General features: G+C 42.4%; 1 long non-coding RNA gene across 1 annotated transcript in view; it reads right to left on the bottom strand.

The window, feature by feature from the left end:
• LOC132769902 (uncharacterized) overlaps positions 1-15,723 on the bottom strand; it is a 41,517-nt gene extending 25,794 nt beyond the window's left edge. Inside the window, exons 1-2 of the long non-coding RNA XR_009630937.2 lie at positions 15,689-15,723; positions 824-878 (exon numbers count right to left, since the gene is read on the bottom strand). This is a non-coding gene — a long non-coding RNA (uncharacterized lncRNA). The remainder of the gene's footprint in view (positions 1-823; positions 879-15,688) is intronic.
• Positions 15,724-17,558: the final 1,835 nt, after the last annotated feature.

The raw sequence follows: 17,558 nt of genomic DNA, 5'->3' as shown, positions 1-17,558 counted from the left end.
AGGCTTATACTCGAGTATATACAGTATATAGACTAGCCTTCCCTTGCCATGCATTGCTGTGGCCCAGTCTGTGTATATGTATTTTGTTTGTATATATATGTGTGTGTGTATATATATATATATTTGTGTATATGTGCATATATATGTGTGTTTGCATATATATGTGTGTGGTTTTGCGTATGCATTGTATTTAATTATTTATTGGCTTTTAAAGTCTCTTCTGCTGTGTTTTTCAGTATTTTTATGAATCATGGTCACTCATTCACCTGATAGGTGTATTGTGTCCAAATTTGGTGTCAATTCATCCAGTGGCTTTTGAGTTATGTTAATCCCACAAACAAACATTACATTTTTATTTATATAGATGTATGAATTTGAAACAACATTCGTATTTCTAGTAGAGCTCTAGTGAACCCTACAAATCTAAAGTACGATGGAGAATAACAAATATAATCCATACCAAGACATCTCCTTCAAGCCCCACTAGACATTATGCCTCCAAAATACTTTTGTTTTGGAAAAGTTGATCTACTAATATGCCTCAATAAAATAGGCAGCAGGGTATTTACAGACACATTTGAAAGTTTTGTTTGGTACAGAAGCAAATAATGGTCCCCTGAAGGCAGGTGTCTACTCTCAGTATAATGGGGGCTTTCCTTACCGCGGCTTCAGCCTGCAGGAGATCCATCCTGTTATTGGACCTATTTCTAACAGAGGTTTGGCACTAGGGTAGTGTCTCTACAAATCAGGCTGCAGAAGGAGTCACCACATTTTAAGGAAATAAAAAACAGGAAAATTGAAGAAAAAAAAATTCCACAAATACCTATTTTTGTTCCAGAAGAAAACCAGGGTCCCAATATTTTCTCAAGATCTGAATCCTAGAAGACATTAATGGGACACAGGATACAATGAAGACTCAGGCAGAGGCAAAGCTGTACTGTAAACACAGTTTCCCCTTCAATTCATTTATGCTAAGAGAGGGGCAAATTGACATTGAAAAATAATAGTTTGATACAATTTCCTCAAGACTATCTCAATATGATCTCAGCAATTTTCCAAATTCTACAACAAGTTTCACATTAACTGTTTGGAAATGCATTTGTGACACTTGATGTACATTCTGCCAAAATTATTAAAATATTATTTATTTATTTATTTATTTCAGACATAGAATCATAGAGTTGGAAGAGACCTCATGGGCCATCCAGTCCAACCCCTTGCCAAGAAGCAGGAAAATTGCATTCAAAGCATCCCCGACAGATGGCCATCCAGCCTCTGCTTAAAAGCCTCCAAAGAAGGAGTCTCCACCACACTCCAGGGCAGAGAGTTCCACTGTTGAACAGCTCTCACAGTCAGAAAGTTCTTCCTAATGTTCAGATGGAATCTCCTTTCTTGTAGTTTGAAGCCATTGTTCCGTGCCCTTGTCTCCAGAGCAGCAGAAAACAAGCTTGCTCCTTCCTCCCTATGACTTCCTTTCACATATTTAAACATGGCTATCATGTATACATGGCTCCTTCTTTGTAAGCTTTTAAACAGAGGCTGGATGGCAATCTGTCAGGGGTGATTTGAATGCAATATTCCTGCTTCTTGGAAGGGGGTTGGACTGGATGACCCATGAGGTCTCTTCCAACTCTTTGATTCTAAGATTCTATGTCTCCTCTCATCCTTCTCTTCTTCAAGTTAAACATGCCCAACTCTTTAAGCCGCTCCTCATAGGGCTTGTTCTCCAGACCCTTGATCATTTTACTTGCCCTCCTCTGGACACATTCCAGTTTGTCAATATCTGTCTTCAATTGTGGTGCCCAGAATTGGACACAGTATTCCAGAATTGGACTAACCAAGGTGGAATACCAGGGTAGCATGACTTCCCTGGACATCGATATCCCGTCCTTCTCACCCTCGAGAAGAGACTCAGGGTGGCTCACAACCAGCACCCGTTAGATGTCAACAACAGTAGTAATAAAATTACACCTAAACATTAGTTAAAATAGGTAAGCTACTCTGATTTTTTTTGTTCCCTACATCTAACACCCTGTTCCATGTATTGATCTTTCTTCCTTTGTCAAAGATAGATTTTTCCTGTATGGTCTCACGCTCTGCGTTTTTAGGTATATATTTTTAAAGCTCAGCAACAAACTTTATATCTGTATTTTGGTGAAATGTTACAAGGCCCAAAGTTTCTAGCTACAAGCAAACTCCATTTTAGATTTTTAACACTAGCCAACTAAAGCATCAGCAACCATGGATTTTTCCAAGATATAACAACCCGCTTTATGACTTCATATTCTCACATCCCCAACAATATAACCCAAAGTGAATTCATTCCTCCCATGGTAATAGATTCACCAGCTACTCCTGTGTTTATGTCTTCGAATCTATGTTATGTTTAATAGATAAGGTCTCACAGGAGAAGTTCACAGTAACTTGTAATAGTTGTTCTTGTATGATTTACGCAATGGTTCTCAGGCTTTAGAAAAGTGTTGGACTGCTGCCTGAGGCCACTCTGGCTAGGAGATTCTGGCAGCGGCACTTCAACAAAATAACTATGATTGTATTCACACACATTACTGCACAGAGAAAAAGATAGAATGGATTATTCTGCAGAAGTGTCCATTTCTAGGAACATGCCCACTACGGCAACCAGCCATATGATTTTAAAATGCCATAATGTTTAAAAAAGAATCCAAGATCCCCATAGAACCTTAAACACTAACACATTTATAAAGGCATAAGATTTCATCAAGTAGTGGGTTGTTGTGAGGTTTCTGTGCTGTATGACTATGTTCCAGAAGCATTCTCTTCTGAAGTTTCACCTGCATCTATGGCAGGCATCCTCAGAGGTTGTGAAGTCTGTTGGAAACTAGGCAAATTGGGTTTATATATCTGTGGAATGTCCAGGGTGGGAGAAAGAACTCTTGTCTGCTGGAGCTAGGTGTGAATGTTTCAATTGGCCACCTTGATTAATATTTGATGGTCCAGCAGTTTCAAAGTCTTGTTTCTTACTGCCTGGCGGAATCCTTTGTTGGGAGGTGATTAGCTAGCCCTAATAATCTTTTGTCTGGAATTCCCCTGTGTTTGAGCATTGTTCTTTATTTATTGTTATGGCTTTAGAGGTTTTAAAACGTTTTTTAAAATACTGGTAGCCAGATTTTGTTCATTTTCATGGTTTCTGCCTTTCTGCTGAAATTGTCCACATGCTTGTGGATTTCAATGGCATCTCTGTGTAGCCTGACATGGTGGTTGTTAGAGTGGTCCAGCATTTCTGTGTCCAGGTTCATTCATCAAGTGCTCTGCTATGGCTGACTTCTCTGGTAGTCAGTTCCTTTCATGTTCCTTGATTCGTGTTTGGATTCTGTGTTTGGTGGTCCCAGACAACAAAAGTTTCCCCCGGCAGTAAGAAGCCAGACCTTGAAACTGCTTGGCCATTAAATGCTAATCAATTGAAACGTTCACACTGTGCTGGTACAGCTGTACCAGGAGCTCCAATTCTGTTTGCTTTGCATTAAATGTTTGTTTGCAATCCCAGGCTTGGGATTTTGCAGCAGGGAGGCTTCCTGTTATAGTTTGCAATCATAGGGCAAGCCACCTGTCAATTATAGTTAGGTTCCCTGGTCCCACCCCTTTTTGAGTTTTGGAGGGAATAGGAGCCTTTTTGAGTCAGTTCTCACAGAGAAGCCTTTTGCACAGGACATAAAACGAAGAGCTCCTGTAGAAAGCTTCGTCTTCTACGGCTTGGCCGGGTAGATATACAGCCTACAGCTTGGTCGGGGAGAAAAGGCCCCACAGCTTGGCTGTGGATTTTGCAGCCTTACAGCTCCTTTGCTGAGGGACTTCAGCCAGCCATCACAGCAACCTGAATTCCTTCTTTTCCCCTGAAAGTCTACAAAACTCTGCTTGGTAAGGGTCGCTCGCGAAAGCCAGACACAGTTGGTACTGGGTGCAGGGGCTCCACGCCAACAGAGGCAAGTACAGACTGCCCAGATTAGAAGTTAAGGATTTCCCCATTAGTTAGTATACAGTTATGAAGATAGTGCCTGTTCCCAGTGAACAAGATTGCAAGAGCCAATAGACTGTTAAGAAAGCTTTAAAGTACCTGTTTGTTTTCATCAATAAAAAACTTTGTTGGACTTACTTTAAGCCTCTACAGAACTTTGTTTTGGGGAGGTCCAAGGGCCTTTAATCTGAGGCAGCCCCGACGTCCCGTTGGGCACACAGAATTTATGTCCTGTCTACAGTCATATGCACAGGCCCAGCGTGCGACAGCACACACACCTACTTCCAACAGACAGGAGTTCTTTCTCCCACCCTGGACATTCCATAGATATACAGTATAAACCCCATTTTCCTAGTTTCCAACTGACCTCACAACCTCTGAGGATGCCTGCCATAGATGCATGTGAAACATCAGGAGAGAATGCTTCAGGAACATGGCCATACAGCCTGGACAACTCACAACAACCCAGTGATTCCGACCATGAAAACCTTTGACAATACACTATTTTTAATGTATGAAATGTTATATTCATCTAGCAGGCACTTGTTTCCTGTGATTAAACAAAACTATCACCTGGTCTTAAAATGATCAAAGGGAGCTTGAAGACACCCACATTCCCCTGAGGTTATTTTTTCATAGAGAAGCAGCAAAGGTCTAGCCCTCCATAGTAACTAGAGGGGAGACATTAATGAAGCTACTCCATATTCCATGGTTTTGAGTCTTGATCTACACTAACTAGCTGTGGTTTTTCAAAAATGTATCTCCCATCCCCATCTGAAGATGACAGGGTTGAATGAAGGACATTTTGCATGTAAAACATGTGGTCTATCATTGAGCTATGGATCAAGACAAGTTAATTAATATATGCAGGAGGACAGGTAACTGTTCTCTTCAATCATTCTAGTTCATGATTCAGGGCAGCACATCTCGGAAAAAGTCTTTAGAAATGAATAGGAGATACTCAAGTCTATCAATCATTTAGAAAGGTGTACACCATAAAATAATTTGTGTTATTATATAAGATTTAGGCCAGACAAGCACGATTCTTGCTATACAACATAAAGATCAAGCAAAGCATTATATACCTAGAACAGAATAAGAGAAAATAGACTTTTATCATTTATCATCTCACCGTGGCTGGTTGGATTTATTTCCATCTCAAGATTCTCACATTGGATCAGAATATAATGGGAAAGAGGCATTGCTTGTCTGAATCCTTGAGTTCAAAGGATCTCCAGTAACATGGGCAGAAAAGACCTCTGTTTGAAACCTTGTAGACCTATTGAGGATTTATGTAGGTTGAACCATCCTCAGCAGACCAAAGATCTGACTCACAGATTATTCCTATTTTTTAGACTATTATTTGCAGAATCCCCCAGCCAAGTTCTGACTCAATATAAGACAGCTCCTTGTGCTAGTATTTACTGTCTTTCTAAGGGTGCTTAGAAAGACTGTAGCTAGGAAATCAGAAGACATTTACTTCTTGGGAGGAGAGCAATTACCAATCTTGATAAAATAGTGAAGAGCAGAGACATCACTGTGCCGTCGCGCCTGGGGGCTATTATTCTAAATAAAGGAGGGATGGACGTGGCATCTTTCCCCCAGGGGATTGCTTCTTGCCCTCCTATAGGAAACTGGAACTTTCAAGAACCCAAAATGCTGTAAATAACTCAAAATAAGTTTTATTTATCACAAAGTCATTTCTTTAAAGCAGTGAGCTGGAAAACTTTAGAGGGGTGAAGGAAAATATACGTTACAGTCTTAATTAGTCCTGGGTCCAAGGGGTTTGAAGCTGAGAAGCCTCACCAAGTTTCCTCTTTCCTCAATGGCTGTGAATGTCAGAGCAAACCACAACCCCAGTTCAGATGGCCTATGTTTTGAAGACTCGGGATCTTCCTTTGGTGCCAAAAGAACCGGTTTGAAGGCACTTGGATCTCCTCAATGTTGTCCAGGATGATCTGGACATAAAGCATGAGCCCCAAGGGTAAAAAACCTCAGAGTTGATGCTAAGAGGTAACTTAAATCAGGATCCTTTAGAGTCAAGTCCTTTACTCATGTCCATATGGTAGGAATTCTGATGGCAGAATGAAAAAGAAAGGAAGCACTCACCTACTGCAGGAAGAGGTGGAGCCAAACAGTACTGATTGACAGTTATAAGTAACCAATCCATACAACTATACATAAGCAGGGTAAAGGGGGCAGGATTAAGCATGATACAACAGTTTAAACATTGCAACTAACAGTTTTACACATAGGTGGCGCCACTCGCGCCATCACAATCACATTGGCAACGAAGATCCGCATAGTAAAAGCAATGGTATTCCTCTCACTTCCTCGTGGATGTGAGAGCTGGACCATAGGGAAGGCTGAGTGAAGAAAGATAGATGCTTTTGAACTGTGGTGCTGGAGGAAAGTTCTGAGAGTGCCTTGGATCACCAGAAGATCCAACCAGTCCATACTCCAGGAAATAAAGCCCGACTGCTCATTGGAGAGAAGGATATTAGAAACAAAGATGAAGTACTCTGGCCATATAATGAGAAGAAAGGAAAGCTTAGAGAAGACAATGATGCTGGGGAAAATGGAAGGAAAAAGGAAGAGGTGCCAACCAAGGGCAAGATGGATGGATGGGTATCCTTGAAGTGACTGGTTTGATCTTGAAGGAGCTGGGGGTGGTGACGGCTGACAGGGAGCTCTGGCGTGCGCTGGTCCATGAGATCACAAAGAGTTGGAAGCAACTGAACAAATGAACAATAACAACAAGGGTGCTTCCACACAGTCCTTTATCCTAAGAGCATCCGAGTTTAAAAAACTTTGATGTTCCTGGAGGCCTGTCTATACCCACCTCAGAAAGTGCACACTTTCTGGGGTGGGTGTCCAGACATTCTGCCGGGACTGGCCTGGCAGAAGATTTGGAGACCTTCCCCCACAGCCCCCTTTAAAAGTAAAATAAACTTACTTGGCCTCTAGTAGAGTCTTGCTGGAGCTCTCCCGGTGTGGAGAGATGATGCACCAGGAGAGCTGGGGGGGGGGGGGGGGGTCCCACAGTTTTCCGGACTATGTGAACAGTGTCTAGACAGCAGTCCACACACCGGAAGTAGTGGGTTTATCCCATGCCTTCCAAGAAGGCACAGAATTAATCCACTATCTAATTAATTCATTTTTGAATTAATTCAATTAATTTTCCTGGTTTGTGGCAAATTAATTGTGGATTGGCCAGAATGTAATCTGGACAGCCCCCTTTTTATTGCAGAAGTTTCCACAATAAAGGGGCTGTCTGGATGGGCCCAAAGAGGCTTTTCATTCCCCCCCCCCCCCCCCCGCCTCCGTCTTGTGCTATACAATATGCTTTGTACCAAGCCCAATTTTCCACATTTCCAAAGTCAAGCAGTGGCTTACATTTTATGATATGACACATTTCACTGTTGGTACTTTTGGGGGTGGGATGACATGTAATTTATTATTTCTGGTGATCTGTCACAGGTAACCCTTGTGAAGAAAATCATTCTTGGAAGAACAATTTCGCGTTCTTCCTACAATTAAATGAAAAGTAGGTCAATCACTACTTCACACAGATTATATTAAATATGAAGGGGAAAGGCTGCGTAACAATAACTATTACATGCGTACAATGTTAAAAATATATATACGGATAATAATAATCTTTCAACGCTGGCAGCTGATTTGTGTGCTTAAAAGGAAATATATTGTTTTGATACATGTAAACATCCCATTTTCAAGAGCACAAGACAATGAAAGCATCATCTTTCCTTTGGAGTTTCCATAATTGCTGTGTGATAAACATGCAAGCACCGATACAGCTAATGAGTGGACTTAAATATAGAAACTAGTAATTAAACTGTGCTTTCTTACCACTCTAATTGGTATTTAATTTATGCACCTGATTTTTCCAGGTGCTCGTATGTACTCATTAAACATGACCTCCACAGAAGTTAGAGGTAGTAGGGAGGAGAAAGGCGGCAGAACGACAAGTCTGCAGAAATGAAGGTTAGCCTTTCTCTCCATTGCAGAGAAATGCTTCCTTAAATGCACCAATTACATAAGATAGAAACCATAGGACAGCTTTTCACATTAGGCAACATACCACAATGTCTGCTGGGGACTTCATAGCACTTTAGGACCTGTCCTTGTTTCATTTCTACATCTTTGTTTGTAACTTGGTTGCAAAAATGCACTTTGGCCATAAATGTTAGCCTGCAAGAAGCAGTTATTTAAGGGTTTTTTATTTATTTCTTGTTAAAAGTACTTTCTTCTTCTTTTTAATGTATCCAGTAGATCTGGGGTCAGCAATTTGCAGAATGCCATTTCAAAAAGGTTGCTGGGGGGCATGGAGGGAAGCTCTTTCAGATTCTCAATAGGCAGCCAGCAGGTTACACTGCCATAATTACTGCTCTTGCTACATCCCACACTTTGCTTTGGGGTTAGTAATCTGGAAACCATATGACTGTCTTCAGGGGACTAGATCTGACCCAATGGCTTACAGTTGCTGACTTCTATATTGTGACAGAGTTTAGAAGAAAATAATTGAATGGGCCCAGTTTATATCAACAGCATGTGGGCAAAATAAATGTTTTGTGTATGGTTGCATACACTTGAGTGGGGATATCAAGCTGCTTGTTTATAAAGATATTGTAGGCCTGCCAAACGTAGACTGTCTACAGATGTCACACTCAACTCCTGGAATGATTCCATCAGTGTTGCCTCCAGAAAATGCTGCAAATCTCTTGGGAAGACAGGCAGACAAATATCAGTCTTTCTAAGACCCGTCGCAAACTAGGTTCCTGCGGGAGAAAACCTTGCTAGCACGTCCCTGACGTCACGAGACTCCGCCTCTCGCCCCGCCCCTTTCTCCGCCCCTTTCTCCATGCGAGAGTGGTTTTTCCTTTGCTAGGGCAGCATTGCCAGCGTACTCTCTCAGTTGGCAGAATTCAACTGAGAGAAAATGTGGGCAATGCTGCCCTAGCAAAGGAAAAACCACGCTGGCAAAGAGAAAGGGGCGGAGAAAGGGGCGGGGCGAGAGGCGCAGGCTCATGACGTCAGGGACCTGCTAGCAAGGTTTTCTCCCGCAGGAACCTAGTTTGCGGCGGCTCTAAGGGTGCTCAGAAAGACTGCCGCCAGGAAATCAGAAGACGTTTACTTCTTGGGAGGAGAGCAATGACCAATCTTGATAAAAAAGTAAAGAGTAGAGACATCACATTGGCAACGAAGATCCGCATAGTAAAAGCAATGGTATTCCCCATAGTAACCTACAGATGTGAGAGCTGGACCTTAGGGAAGGCTGAGTGAAGAAAGGTAGAAGAAAGAAAGATATCAGTGTGCTGAAAGAAGCAAAGATCATCAGCATCGAAGTGATGCTCCTACGCCATCAACTCCTCTGGATTGGTCACGTTGTCCAAATGCCTGATCACTGTCTTCCAAAGTAGTTATTTATACTCCCAACTTAAAAATGGAAACCGGAATGTTGGTGGACAGGAAACAAGATTTAAAGATGGGTTTAAAGCTAACTTTAAAAACTGAGAACCGAGAATCCCTGGCGCTTGAGTGCTCTCGCAGGAGGTCAGCTGTGACCAGCAGTGCTGTAGAATTTGAAGAGGCACAAATGGAGGGTGAAAGGGATAAACATGCCAAGAAGAAGGTGTGTCAAACCAACCCTGACCAGGACTGCTTTTCACCTAGAAACTGATGTTCTCACTGTGAAAGAACATGTGGGTCACGAATAGGACTCCACAGTCACCTACGCATCCACCAGCAAGACACTACACCTGGAAGGCCATCATACTCAATGAAGGATTGTCTAAGTAAGTAGGTAAGTAAGAGTGGGGTGCAGAATGTGAAACTAGCCAAGAAAGTTTAGTGTTACATTTAAAATTGCTACTCATACACAAAACAATACTTTTATTCCCTAGGCTGTAATCCTTAAATTGTTTTGATAGCAGTGATTCCCGGTTCATTAAATACTCTAGGTAAATTATGCGCGATTAGGAAAAGGGGCTTAATTCACAAACACATCTTAAGTATTACATAGCTCCGAATTACACAGAGCAAAGCTGTCATGAACAGTGTCTCCAAAGGAGCAAGAGTCCCAATGGAGGAATTGTTGTTGTTTTCATAAATAAATTGCATACATAGGGATCCTCTTGTTCTCCAAACCTCCATGTGATTAATCATTCAATATATTTGTTTTACCAGTGCAGGAAGCGAGCGCCTTAGAATTCTCTTTGTTTCCACTTCAAGTTGTGGGAAAGAATGTCTGAAATGACAACTGAGTTGTCAGGGGGGAGAAAACTACTTAATAGAAACTGTACTAAACCAATTGAGCTAACTGAAGGAGATTTTTTGAGCTTTCATTGAAAATAATTTGGCCTTTGAGCAAAGTTTTACTTAAAGCTGATCAACTGCCATTTTTCATTCCAGCTTTCCCATCTACAAAGGAAGACAAAGGCTCCCACAGAAAGTCTTACATGGAAAGGATTTGAAGTTACTTTAAAAAAAACCCAATTCCCATAATCCCACATCCACCATGGGCAGTCTGATATAATTTTGAATTAGTGCATCCTGTTTGGTAGTATTTCTGAGGTTTTCTAAGAATAAAGCTTTCTTCCTTCCTTCCTTTCTTCCTTTCTTTCTTTCTTTCTTTCTGAAAATATTTCTGACTCACACAGACAGGTTAAAGCAATGTAAGACAATAAAAATAATATATTAAACAACCTATTGACAAGTTAAACATGTTTAAAATTTTAAAAATATGCCTCAGCTTTGGCAGTGAATATAAGTCAGGCCCAAAAGGGAATTATTTTACTTGGTCCTGAAATGAAACCAGTGTTGGTTTCAAAGTGGACCTCTTTGTTGTTCATTCATTCAGTCGTCTCTGACTCTTCGTGACCTCATGGACCAGCCCACACCATAGCTCCCTGTCGGCCGTCACCACACCCAGCTCCTTCAAGGTCAGTCCAGTCACTTCAAGGATGCCATCCATCCATCTTGCCCTTGGTTGGCCCCTCTTCCTTTTACCTTCCACTTTCCCCAGCATCATTGTCTTCTCTAGGCTTTGCTGTCTCCTCATGATGTGGCCAAAGTACTTCAACTTTATCTCTAGTATCCTTCCCTCCAGTGAGCAGTCGGGCTTTATTTCCTGGAGGATGGACTGGTTGGATCTTCTCACAGTCCAAGGCACTCTCAGAACTTTCCTCCAACGCCACAGTCTTCCTTCGCTCAGCCTTCCCTAAGGTCCAGGTCTCACATCCGTAGGTTACTACAGGGAATACCATGGCTTTGACTAGGCGGATCTTTGTTGCCAGTCTGATGTCTCTACTCTTCACTATTTTATCGAGATTGGACATTGCTCTCCTCCCAAGAAGTAAGCGTCTTCTGATTTCCTGGCCACAGTTTGCATCTGCAGTAATCTTTGCACCTAGAAATACAAAGTCTGTCACGGCCTCCACATTTTATCCCTCTGTTTTCCAGTTGTCAATCATTCTTGTTGCCATAATCTTGTTTTTTTTTTTTTTGATGTTTAGCTGCAACCCAGCTTTTGCGCTTTTTTCTTTCATCTTGATTAGAAGGACCTCTAACATGAGGATATTACACAATTGGGGTGCTGGAGCTGAGAAGGTCCTCTACCACATCCTCATACAGATTATTAACCACACTGATGGGACAAAGAGGGGAACTTCTGTCAGCAGATGTCAATCCCCAGGCATGCAGATAAAAAGAGAGACAGAACCCTTGTTCTTGCTAACACAAAATAGAGGCACATCTTAGGACCTCATCACATTGAGGTTTTACCCATCTTAGGATGCATCGAGCATAGTTTGGGGCTAGATCGCACTGGATTCCATCAAACGACATCGAGCTACTGGCTCCATCCATGAACTGTGCAGAATGCACCCTAAGAAGAGTCAAGGAGAACATGGAGGGCTTCCTTCTTAAAGCACATGACAAATTTGTCAAAGCAGGTAACTGGTGATTCAACCTCTGGTCTTTCTGAGTGTGATTTTGGACCTCATCAGATGGCCGCTAGGCTCCATTTCCATGTGCCCAGAAAACGGAGCCTCGCGGAGGTCATCATCTGACGTAAGGAGATTTTTGGAGGGACTCCTTGGGGCTCCGTTTCCCAAGCGCATGGAAATGGAGCCTAGCAGCCATCTTCAGCAAGCATTAGAAAGTGGAGTAAAGGTGCAGTAAGTACATGGGATGACTGGACATCCCAAAAGACGGGAAAAGATGGGCAGGATCAGAATAAAAGAGCTCCCTTCACAGGCTTCCTTTGTTCTTGTTACACGCAATGTGGTAAGTTTGGGGGGGGGGGGGAGCTGCACAGTGACACTTTCCCTTGTGTGGTGGGGAAGGTGTTCCTGTGGGAGATGTGGGGTGGAGGATTCCCTCACTACCCATCAGATTCGCTACACTACCTGGGGAATCTCCCCACTGTCACTCGCATTAAGCAATTTCATTTGATGCCCTCCTTCTGCCTTAGCATCCATTAAAAAAAAACACACACACACACACAATAAGTGTGCTCCAACCTTTGATTCCTTAAACAGCCCTTGTTACTTTTCAAGTAAATTTAGAACAGTGGTACTCAACATTCCTAATGCCACAACCTGTTAATACAATTCCTCATATTGTGATGACTTCTCAACCATAAAATTATTTTTGTTGCTACTTCATAACTGTCATTTTGCTACTGCTATGAATCATAATATATCTGATCAGCAGAATGTATTTTCATTCCCTGAACCATATTTGGCACAAATACCTGATATGCCAAAATTTGAATACTGCTGGGGTTGGGGGGGAGGGAAGGGGGGAGAGAGACTGATGTTGTCATTTGGGAGTTGTTGTCACCTACAATCAAAGAGCATTCTGAACCCCACCAACGATGGAATTGAGCCAAACGTCCCACACAGAACCCTCATGACAAATAGAAAATACTGGAGGGATTTGGGAGGAATTGACAGTTATTTAGGGGAGAGCATGCCTGTTCTCTCCTCCTCGCTTGGAGTCTCAGAAACACCCCCCCCCCACCTTGTCTGAGAGGCCAGCCAATCACATCAGGAGAAGGCTTTTGGTGGGAGGATTCACTGTCTGTTTCCAAAAAGAAGGATAGGTGGAGAGATCTTCAACCTTCTCTGTCAAAGGGATTCCTAAGATCATCTGAAATATGTGCTTTCAGATGGTCTTTGGTAACCCCTCTGAAACCCCCAGGGGTTCTGATCCCCAGGTTGAGAAACACTGCTTTAGAAGGTTCCAAATGTTCTTGCTGATTTTTCCTAGGCTTACTTAACTTTCACATGTATGTATGTGTGTATGCGCATGTAAATCTTTTTTGAAACATAACTGGTCTATTCTTTTTCACTGTGTACAAACCTATCCCTTTTCCTCCCATGATATTTCTGCATCTGGTGCCAATATTTCTATTAAAGAAGTGATCCCCAGGAACAATCAGCTTCATATTATATATCAAAACAGTTTCATGGAAGCATTCTGGTAAATGAGAATCTTTTCCTGAATTCCTGTGTGTGCAAGAAAAATCACCATTTGGACATTTCCAGAATCCCTAGACAGCAGGACTAGTTACAACTCCAGGCTCTAGTGCAAGAGATCTTGGGTGTCTGCAAAAGCAAGACTTGGTTCAATTGAGAGGCATCTCCATGTGCCTATCCCACATAGAGCTCTGAATATGTATTGGTGCATGTATACTACAAACATATGGTGTTGTTGAACTGGAGCTGGCTGCAGTTCCAGGCCTCTGAAGGCTTGGTTTAATAATGCAAACTGACACACATCACTGCTGTACACTTTATTAAACATTATTGGTAGTAAAGAAATAAAGCAGGTGATCTTCGAGAGAAGACAGCATCCTTGCACTTTAGGTGATAGGTTGCAGCAGCAGCAAGTGGTACAATTGGGCCTCTAAGGAATTAATTCTATCTAGACCAGCGGTTCTCAACCTAGGGGTCGTGATCCAAAGGTGGGTCATTAGGCCATTTTCTGGGGGTCACCAAGCTGCCTTCGCTGGCCCCGCCCCCTCCAAAATGGCTGCCTACCCCCGGAGCCAGCCACATGGCACTCCTGGCAGACTCCTCCTCCTGCTCTTCCCACAGACCTGTGGGTAGTCAGCAGGAGGAGCTTTGGAGGCCCGCAAGGTGAGTAAACCTCTTCCTGCCATCCTCATGCCTGGCCATGCGTGGAGCCTTCACCGCCCGGCCTTTGCCTCCTTCCAAGCTCAGAAGGAGGTTAGGGATGGGCAGAGGGAGTTCTCTATGCCAAGTTTGAGTGCTTTCCATGGTTGCATGAGTTCAGAATGCTTTTGGATGGGAGAGAACTATATATCCCAGCAGCTCCAAAATGCCAAGATTTATGTACCCCAGTCCTCTCCAGTATTTTCTGTTCACCATGGGAGTTCTCTGTGCCAAGTTTGAGTGCATTCCATGATTGCATGAGTTCAGAATGCTTTTGATGGGAGAGAACTATATATCCCAGCACCTCCAAAATGCCAAGGTACCCCAATCCTCTCCAGTAATTTCTGCTGGTTATGGGAGTTCTGTATGCCAAGCTTCTTCAATTCCATTTTTGTTGGAGTTCAGAATGATCTCTGATGGCAGAGGAATTATAAATCCCACCAACTGCAACACCCAAATGTCAAGATCCATTTTCCCCAAATTCCACCATTGTTCAAATTTGGGCATATTGAGTATTCATGCCAAGTTTGGTCCAGATCCATAGTAATTTGGATTCTCAGTGCTTTCCGGATGTAGGTGAATGAGATCTCCCATAAATAACTGTCAATTCCTCCCAAACTCCTCCAGTATTTTCTATTTGTCATGGGAGTTCCATGTGCCAAGTTTGGTCCAGGTCTGTAATTCGTGGTCTGTGGAAGTCAGAGCTGAATTGGTTGAAGGTACTGCAAATCCCATCATCCATTGTCCATACTCCCCTAAACATATTGTTTTTGTGATTAATCACTATGCTTTAATTATGTTCATTTTGTAACAATGAAAATACATCCTGCATATTGGATATTTGCATTAGAATTCATAAGAGTAGCAAAATTATTTATGAAGTAGTAACGAAAATATGGTTGGGGGTCACCACAACACGAGAATGAAAACTTACCTCAATTACAGGCTTTGGCCAGCTCTCCTAGAAATGACATGCCCGATGGGGTGGGGGGGGGGGTGGATTAGTCCTGGACACCCAACCAGAAAGTGCACACTTTCTGGGGTGGGTGTGGACAGGTCTCCAGGAAAATCCACATTTTTAAAACGCGGATTCTCCTGAGGTAAAGGCCTGCTTGGATCTACCCTAGAACAGAACCAAACAAAAGATGCTAGACATTCTCATCAGAATAGATAAGGCAACCAGAAAAGGAAGTTGGTAACAGGAAGATTTATTCCCCTGGTCTCTTCCCAACCACCTTGGCCCCATCTACACTTACTATTAAATGCAATTTCATGACCCCTAGCCATGCTATCTTGGGTTTCTGGGAGCACTTCCAGATATCATTTAAACTCACTTCAGAATGGGTTAAAGCGGGTTTAAGTGCCCACAGCAAAAAAAAAAGAAAAAGGAGGGGGCTTTGCCTTTTGTGTATCTGCATGTCCTCCCAGTAACTTTCGGTAGGGAATGCGGACACTGAACCCAAAAAAGTCATAAAAATAAGAGTAAACTTACTGAGCCACCATGATGCCTCCCTGCATATCTTCTGGATCATACCAATGATGTGCCAGGAGGTGGTGGGGGAACGATTCCCCCCACCCGCGCATCCTAGTGCATTATTTGTACATTCCAGGAGGCGTGCAGGGAGGCCTAACGGCAGCCCATAAAGTCTTTAACAGTTTTTAGGGCTTTTTTGGGGGGGAAAGGGGGGGGCGCCAATTAGAACCATGCCTTTCAGGAAAGTCTGGATCTAATGAGCTGTTTAATTAATTTAGGATAAAGCAGGGTTTTACTGCTTTGTCTCAAATTAATTCCTTTTACTGGAGGCATCATTTGGATGCCTTCAGTAAAAACACGAGGTCGTGCATTTTCGGCCCTGTCTGGATGGGCCCTGGGAGTAGTGTTGGTCCAAAACAGTTACTTTTCTAAGCTCTAGTTTTCTCCCTCTTAACTCCCCCCTCCCCCCAAAGTTTTAATTCTAGCATTAAGCCAACCAGGAATTTGAATGGCCTAGAAAGGGAGTAACATCCTTCCATTAAATCACTGTTGTAGCATCCATCGCTTTCTCTTTACTAACATTTTTATTACAATTGTGATATTAATGATTTCAGCAGTCACAGCTCTTCTTACAATTCATGGGATCAATTTGCTTTTAGAATCAGGGTGGGATTTAAGTCCAAAGCTAAGTGAAGCAGTAGTAATGTTTTATTATTCAAGTTTGAAGAGTTTGTTAAAACTCTCATTTTGTTTTATTTGGAAAAATAAAATATTCATGGTTTAATTATAGAAGTCACTACTCTCTAATTAGAAAGACAAAATGAGGTCATGTTAGAGACCCTCTTAGGACACAAGAATTCTATGGGCTAATAATGGATCCCTTTTAGAATAAGGCTTTGAGTTAACATGAGTTACTAGTTTTAGTAAAGGCTGTTAAATAAAACCATTTACCAGGCATGTAGCCGGGGGGGGGGGGGGGGGGGGGGCTCGGGGGGCTTCAGCCCCCCCCCCCCGAAATTCTCATGGTGGGTCGCGAAAAGGCCTTACTGGTGCACTATTTAAACTGTTATGTTTATTCATATCATGATCTGATCACCATACTCAATATATCCCATATGCATGGGGGTATTGGGGTAATGATACAAAAGGTTTGCTAGGCTAGACCCTCTTTCACTCAGACTCAGCCCCCCCCCCCGAAACTCAGCCCCCCCGAAACCCCCCTGAAAAAAATTCAGCCCCCCCCCCCCCCCGAAACAAAATCCTGGCTACGGGCCTGCCATTTACTATTTGCTCCATGGCTAATAAAACATATTCTCATCAGGAGTGCTCACATCAGTTATCTCTGTAGCTTTCTACCACTACATCCCACCTTCATTTTACCAAGCTCTAACTTCTTTCAATATTCCCACAATGAAAGATCCCAATCTAGCCGAGTGTTATTGTGCAAAATATCTCAACTTACACCCCTTGTCTCTATATTCTTGTTATTCACAAAGCTGTATGCAAGGGCTTTAAAAAAAGTATAAATCAACTTTTCTTGGTTAGCAACTGGGGACTTTGCAAAACCTAAGAGGTTCTGGCTCTTGATGAGATTAAGGAAGAGGGAAATTATGAAAATAAAACTTTCTCTCAAATAAGAAGCATTCTTACTGGGCTTTTTTGAATTTGATAATCATACAGAAAAAGAGATCAGTAGATTAGCTTGGGACATGGTAAGAGCAGCACAAATATTCTACACTCAATATTGGAAAATATTGAAAATTCCATCTGAGGATGAATGGATTACTAGACATTGCAGAATTGTGCATGGTAGACATGATGCAGGGAATGGCTCCATGTACTTCCTTGTGAGTAAATGTAGAAACTGTACTACAGCATGCATCCAACT

The sequence above is a fragment of the Anolis sagrei genome, chromosome 3 (assembly GCF_037176765.1).
Source record: "Anolis sagrei isolate rAnoSag1 chromosome 3, rAnoSag1.mat, whole genome shotgun sequence".
In the NCBI taxonomy this organism is placed as follows: Eukaryota; Metazoa; Chordata; class Lepidosauria; order Squamata; family Dactyloidae; genus Anolis; species Anolis sagrei.
The sequence above is the reverse complement of the archived record's forward strand: the minus strand, read 5'-3'. Positions and strand labels throughout refer to the sequence as shown.